Source organism: Vigna angularis, chromosome 2 (genome assembly GCF_016808095.1).
Source record: "Vigna angularis cultivar LongXiaoDou No.4 chromosome 2, ASM1680809v1, whole genome shotgun sequence".
NCBI classification, from domain to species: domain Eukaryota; kingdom Viridiplantae; phylum Streptophyta; class Magnoliopsida; order Fabales; family Fabaceae; genus Vigna; species Vigna angularis.
In genome coordinates, this window is record NC_068971.1 from 20,389,008 (window position 1) to 20,396,903 (window position 7,896).

Genomic DNA, 7,896 nt, shown 5'->3' on the forward strand with positions numbered 1-7,896 from the left:
ACTAGGGTTCGCATGAAACCAAAAGGACGAACGGTTAGCGACGAGGACTTACCAGTTCCGATCCAAATTCTGTTCGGTCCAGAATGACGCTCACGTCTCCAGGAGTGTTTCTACGGTTCTGAAACGTGATCGGAGAAGAAGATGGTGAGTTACAGTAGAGAGAAGGTGAACTGGTTCTAGAGAGAAGTTAGAGAAAAATGAAGGGTTGGGTTCTGAGGAAGAAGAAGAGTGCGTGCAGGTGAGAGAGAGTTTTTCGAAACTCAGTTTTGTCAATTTCCACGCCCAAACGAACGAGCGTCTCCTCTGCTGACACCTGCACTCCCACTTCTGACTTCCGAAACTTCTAACGCGACACATGGCGCTCGTGCATGCAGTGCAAAGTGCGTTTTTAATGCACTGAACGTGTGGTGCGGTGCATTTGTGGAAGCAGCCAGGTGACTCAGCAGTGCATTAATGACAGATTAGACAGTATAATCATGGGTTAATTTTCCGAGATCTCACAACAGTTATACTGTCACTATTTACATAGAATTTGTTTTTTTATAAAAACATTATGACAATTTTAACGACAATTTTAACTGTTGTAATTTACATTTAGAAATCATCACTTTATATATATAATGCAATAAATAAATGATAGTTTGTGAGACAGTTCACTTTAAATCGTTACATACGACACAAATTATGATGACTTTCGAATTTGCCTTAAACATAAATAATTACAGTTAAAATCATCACAGTATACAAAAATAACAGCAATAATTTACAAGATTTATCTAGTAAAAGATATACAACATTTTAGTATTCTAATTTATTTTTAATATATTTTCTTTCTAAAACATAACTCAAAATTTTTTCTTTAAATTGCTCTTAGATTTTTTTTTACTATAACTTAATGAAATTCTTTTAGTATGTGAACTTGACTAACTTCACATTTGTAATTATTTTTTAATATTCAATTTATTTTTATTTGTGTACATATATTCTTTCTTGAAGGCCTGGTCCAATTCCTCATTGGCTTCAGAGAACAGGACTTCCTCAACGCCGTCGAACAGTGCAAGGTCTTGCCTCACGCTAAACACTATCGCACTTCCTCTTACTGATCCATACTCCACTCTTTCTATTTCTTTCCCCTCTTTTTTCATCATCCCCATTTAGGCTTCATTATTCCATGAAATACATGTACATTCATCTTCTTTACAATTGCTTAAACTTCCTCCTGCATTTTATTGATTGATACGCTTCACCTTTCCTGAATGTTGAATCACACTTTTTCATTTCATGTCTACATTTTCTGTATTCAACAGAGACCTCTATTAGTAGTAAATATATATTTCATTCTTTTCTTTTTTTTTTTCTCATGTTTTCCCTAATTTCAAGTCTTACACAATAATATAGTTTTTGTACTCTTTTTTTTTTTTATTTTGCCGAAATAGCTTAACAAAGAGTTTCCTTCATTTTCATTTATTACAAACAGATGGGAAAATACCCCGCTTGATGAAGCCCGGATGTGTGGAAATAAGAATCTGATCAAGTTGCTTGAAGATGCAAAATCTGCTCAACTGTAAGAATTTCTGTATTCCTCCCAAGAATTTACAGGTACTGACATATTGCGTTACCTTTATAGTTTTCCTAAGAGGTGGATAGGAAGTATGGTAGAATAGGCTTCTTAGCTATTTTGATCGATTAATTCTTCCATCCTAAAGTGATCTGCCTGAGAATTTTATAACATGTACCGGAATGTATTATTATGTAGCCTAACATATTGGCAATGTTTTACACTTTTTCTCTTAATTCTCTGCTTAGTTTTCTTTGTTAGATAGGAATTGATAATAGCATAACTCTTCTTTCAATGATATGTAGATTGGGCACTTTTTCCCCAAAGCAGGGAGAAGAAAAGTAGGTGCGCGAGGGCACTTTCACGAGGTAAATTGATTGTATCTTGCTTTATTTTATTTTCTCAAATTTTTGTCTCAATTAGTTGCATGTTTCTACATTGGACATTCACGCCGAATTTTTAGTGTGCTTGGTTGTATTGTTGAAAAAATTAGTTTGATAAGTTGACACAAAAATCTGGTATGCTAATTAGTCAGAAACAACTTGGTATGTTAATTAAAATCTGATTAAAATTCCATTAGTTAAAAACAACTTGTAATGCTAATTAGTTTATACTAACCTTGTTACCTGCTGAATCAATAAGTATTTTTTTTTTTAAATTAGTAGAACATAGATCATCAGCTAATTGTATAGTACTCTGTTAAAAGATATTGAAGTGCATAAAGTCCTTGACTGGGACTGTTACCTAGAGAGCGTGCACGAGTTCCATGACTGGGAAAAAAGAGGAGGTATTTTCCTTGAATTCCTTTCATTTATTGTTAATTTTTCAGTTGTGGTACTTGCAATCTGCTAATCAAGACAATTTCATATGCAGTTTCATTTTGATAAAAGCAAGGTTAGATCCGATGTTAGATTGTGTGAAGGGCGTGCCAGACCGATTGATATCCTAACCAAGCATATCAATGGATCCGCTGATTTGGATATAGAAATAAATGAACCATACATGGTGTTCAAGGTTAATATTTATATTTATAGCAGTTCATATCTTCCCTTTCCTTTAACTGATGAAGATTATAATGTAATGGCCTTTGAAAACTCATTGAACCTTTTCCTTAGTATGATTAAAGATTTCCAGCTTTAAATACCAATGTTGTTGGACAATTTACATAACAATTTGAATTATATAGTTCAGGGTTTGACAGTAAAGGAAATGGAAGAGCTTCGTGATGACATCAAATGCATCTGGACCTTCACAGGGCCACACCCACCCATGTAGAATATTGGGAGGTATCATCTTTTATCCATTCTTTATCCTATTCACGCTTCAATTGCAAACAGATCAAATCTGGTGTCTTTGTTTTGTGAGAAGGAAGGACAACCAATCGGTGGTCCAATTCTCATAAGCATTCTATCCTTAATGAAAAAACTAAAAAGTAAAATTAAATTTGTAGAATAATAGTTCTAAAGAGTTCTAAAGAACTAATACCACTTTAGCGAAACAACTAATTGTTGAAAATAAAACATTTATTCTAAAATAAGAATTTGAAAATAGAAACAGTTCTAAAGAGTTGCCATAGCCTAGATATTCTAAAAATCTATCTGTTTTGAACCCAATATCTTTGATTAAAACGCTGCTGTTATGCACAAGGCTTTTAGGTTATTTTCTGCACATTTTAATGATTGTTTCTGCATTGTTTTATACTACTGTTTTAACTGCTGTTCTGTATTGTTTTATATTGTTGTTTCTGTACTGTTTTTATTTGCTGTTTTGAATGAAAATACTGCACCAAAAATCTGCTGTCTTTGCTGTAAAATTTGCTGTCATTGCTATTGTTGTTTCATAATTCTGCATTTGCTGTCATTGTTGTTTGCTGTTTAAAATCCTGCATCAAATGCTTGCTATTTGACTTAAAATTATGCACCAGAAAGTATTGCTGTTTGATACTTAAATTTGCTAAAAGTCTTGCTGTTTCAGAATTTTGTAGTTTCTGCAATTGCTGTATTATTGTTGTGTGTTATCAGTTTGCATAGAATCTGGCTATATGAATTTAATTAACATGGGAAGTGCTTAATTATGAGTAAAACTCTATTGTCTTGACAAGTGAAATTTGGAAGCTTGGTATGGATGAGTACGTTGATTATAAATATATATGTATGTATGTTGAATTAGTATGGTTGTCCGAAAGTAAATTTTGGAATTTATGTATACTTCTTGGATAGTATTGGTTGAAATCAAGTGATTGGATGTGTGTGATTGATAACTGTTGATTTCACCGTTTTTGATACTAAAACTTTTTTGATTTTGAAGCTTGCTTAAACTCTTGTTTTTAGTTTATTTTAGTGAATAAGAGAGTTGAGTTTATACTTGATGATTTTATCAATAAATTCCCTTGATTTTGTAGGTTATTGGAATGAATTGGAAGAGGAGTTGAAGTATCAAGGAGTTGGAACCCAGGAAGGATAGAAAACGCACTAGAAGAGGTTACAGAAGGTCGCAGGACGCCTGGTTGCCCTTTTCTGGGGCCCCAGCGCCAGCGCAGGGTGCCTGGTTGCCCTTTCTGGGCCCCTCAACGCCACTCTACACCGCAACACACCTAAGGCGCCCTTCTAGGGGCGCTGAGCGCTAGTTTCAATGCACTGTTGAGCGCCAGTTTCAATGCATTGTTGAGCGCCAATTTCAATGCACCGTTGAGTGCCTGCTTGCCCTCTACAGAAAAGAAAGGCATTACCGACGGTCATAATCCCTCGAAAACAGCCAAAAGTCGTCGGTAATGACGTATTATCGACGACTTAACGACGGTCAAAAAGCCTTCGGTAATTATCGAAGGGCAGAAGCCATCGGTATTAATCCTTCGGTAATTTATTCTTTTCTTGTAGTGAGGGGCGCATAGCGCTAGTTCTCTCGTTGTGTCGCCTGCTTGCCCTTAGTTGGGGCGTTGAACGCCAGTGACTTGGGCTTGTGAGCTAATTTTGATCTATTTAAGGACTTGCACGTCCTAGGATTCACATCTTTGGAAGGTTGAAGCGCACAACACACTTTTCGACCCTTTGGAGGCAGAATTGGATGCGGGAGCTCTCCTCTTCGTTTTCTAGGGTTTTTATCTCACTTTGATTCCATTGTATACGAAGGTTTTCCATGACTGTGGAGAACTAAATTCATTTGTTATTGGAGAAAATGTAACCTCTAAACTTTCATGTATTTGAATATGATTTGAATTATTTTATGTTTTTTTCATTAATTGTTAGTGATTTCCTCTTTTGTTCAATGCTTGTTATGTTTTGATCACTCATAGCATGATGTTTGGATTTCTTTGTTATTGGGAAATATAGAATGTTTGGTTGTCTTAAGCTTATATTTGTAATGCAGAATTGATTATTATGGATGCAAGGGATTGTGGTCTAATAATTAAGGATAGACTTTTTACGCCGAGGGATCGAATTCTAAGTAATTTAGAAAGTTACGTTAATAATTTAATGAAGAAGATGAATTCTTATATACATGAATTGGATGCGGGAGCTCTCCTCTTCGTTTTCTAGGGTTTTTATCTCACTTTCATTCCATTGTATACGAAGGTTCTTCATGACTGTGGAGAACTAAACTCATTTGTTGTTGGGGAAAATGTAACCTCTAAACTTTCATGTATTTGAATATGATTTGAATTATTTTATGCTTCTTTCATTGATTGTTAGTGATTTCCTCTTTTGCTCAATGCTTGTTATGTTTTGATCACTCATAGCATGATGTTTGGATTTCTTTGTTATTGGGAAATATAGAATGTTTGGTTGTCTTAAGCTTATGTTCGTAATGCAGAATTGATTAAGGATAGACTTTTTACGTCGAGGGATCGAATTCTAAGTAATTTAGAAAGTGACGTTAATAATGTAATGAAGAAGATGAATTCTTATATACATGAAAGTAAGGAAGGTGAAATCTAAACCCCAACAACATAATCATGTCATATTATAAATACTATTCATTCTTGTGTCAAGCCTCAATTGATTAATTTGCATTCATATTTATTTTTGTTGCATTTGTATTTAAACACCAACAAAATAGCTTTTCAATCTTAATTAGTTAAGTAATTACATGATTGTTTAGTGCCATGAGTCTTTTGAGATACGATATTTGGTCTTACCATTTATTATTATTTGATACGATTTAGTACACTTGCTAATGAGTTAACAACACTGAATTATTGTAATATGTTCAGTAGTAATGCTTTGAGCATCAATGGTATACTTATTTGAAATGAGTAGAGACTGATAGCAAATAGTGCAAGTTTTGAGAATTGTTATTAATGTCAATTGTCTTTATATTTTAACATTTTACAATGATAATATTATCAATTAACTATTATTTTACATTGAAGGTATTTATTAAGAAAATGTATCAAATAATGAAGACAACGAAGAACACCAAGATATTGTTATTCATAACATGTTTATTTTTAATTTTTAGGATTAAATATGTTATTGTTTAACTAGAGGAATTAATTGTATTTCTAACTTCTGTAGTTTATTTTTTATAATTACAATTAATTTTGGTTTCATATTATTCATTGTACTTTATTATTTGCATTGTAAAAAAATTAATTCTAGTTTATTATTTTATATAATAAATAATTAATTTTGATAAAATTATTTAAATGATAAAAAAAATTAAATTATTTTTATTACCGGTGGTTTTGAAAACCCCAAGTTCATAGATCCAGCAATTATTGGCGATTTTAGGGAACCTCACAAATACCAGCGGTTTCTAAAAAATTCGTGCAAATATCGGCGATTTTTCAAAAACTCTCGCAGTAACGGTGGTTTTACACAAAACGCCAGAAATTATTTGCTGATGGCGATTTTTCTAGTGGTTTTTCCAACTATGGGTAATATACTTACCGGGGGTTAAAACTATCAGTAATGAAAAAAAAATCTTGGTAAAATTCTAAATTTTTGTAATGTAAATATTTTATACTACTTATGGTTATATATATATATATATATATATATATATATAAATATAATATTAGTGGATGATTGTTTGTATAGTCTATCCTTTCGTCTTTTAGTTGACAAAATGATTATTTTTCTGATTTGTTAATCCACCAAAGTATAAAAACTCTTTAGGTTTAATATAACTGATGGTCCCTATTTTTGTCGAGTTTGTTCGAAATGGTCCTAATTTTTTTTTTCTGTTCAATGTTGTCCTAAAGAATGTAATTTATGTTCAATTTAGTCCTTCTTACAAACGACATTTAAATCGTTAACGGCGCACTGTCCAGCTGTGCAATCAATGACACATTACCCTTGACACGTCATCATCATCTCCTACCTCCAGAAACCCTAATTTTCCCTACACAGAAATTCTAGCCACCACTTAACCCTAACTGCTGCCGCCACGGTCACGGCTAGCCACCATCTTCGCACCTCCATCATCTTCTCCATCTAGCAACCACCCAAAAGCACGACCCATGGCCACCTACTAGCACCTTCATTGGCGCCACCTGTGCATCCAACAACAACCACCAAGGAACCCATTATTGCGAATCAAATGAACCCAAAACGAAAAATCAAATACATACTCCAAAAGAAAATTCCAAGTTCAGAAACCCTAACATTCACAATCTGAACTCTCATCCCCCACTTCGCAAAACCCAGACTTGTAGGGAAGAACATAATCCCTAACCACTCGCAAAACAAAGAAGAACCAAGAATTCCCCAAATCAATTTTGAAACAAAAATCATATATTCCAATTTACAAAAACCAAATAACACAACAAAAACCCACAAATCAAAACCCTCAATCGTGAGTCCTATTATCGCAAAACCACTTGAGAACGGTGGGCTTCTCGCATCGCAATTACGTCGGAGATTGAACCTTTGCGGAGGCGTCGCCGCTGCAACCCTCACCACGTCACGAGAAAGGAGTTCGCTCTCGTTTCTGCGAAACTCCGACAGGCCCACTATGGTTAGTTGGACCATCACAAGCTTTAGTTTTCCTCTAGCGGCGTAGGCGTAAGGAAGCCTTTCCCCCTTGCATTCAGAAACCCTAATTTTTTGAGTGGGAAAAGGGCTGCCACGTGGCAGTCCCTCATTGGTTGCGTCATATGTTTCAGTCAAGAGAGGTCAGCAGTTAAATGACATGACATTCACTTATTGCACAACTAGACAGTGCATCGTTAACGATTTAAACACTATCTGCAAATGGACTAAAATTGATAATAGGGACCATTTATTAAATATCTATTTTATTTTCATACAACTCACTCTAACTTGTATCTTTCTTCTCTTTCTATATAATCATCTCTCACCATATCACATCTGTTGCTTAATTTTCTTCGTTATCTT

At 34.2% G+C, this 7,896-nt stretch overlaps 1 long non-coding RNA gene across 1 annotated transcript; it reads left to right on the forward strand.

The window, feature by feature from the left end:
* Window positions 1-1,058: 1,058 nt before the first annotated feature.
* On the forward strand, window positions 1,059-4,776 carry LOC108327076 (uncharacterized). Its single transcript, XR_001832041.2, has 7 exons — window positions 1,059-1,182; window positions 1,478-1,599; window positions 1,864-1,926; window positions 2,265-2,345; window positions 2,432-2,572; window positions 2,750-2,844; window positions 3,960-4,776. It is a non-coding gene; the product is annotated as an uncharacterized LOC108327076 (long non-coding RNA).
* Window positions 4,777-7,896: the final 3,120 nt, after the last annotated feature.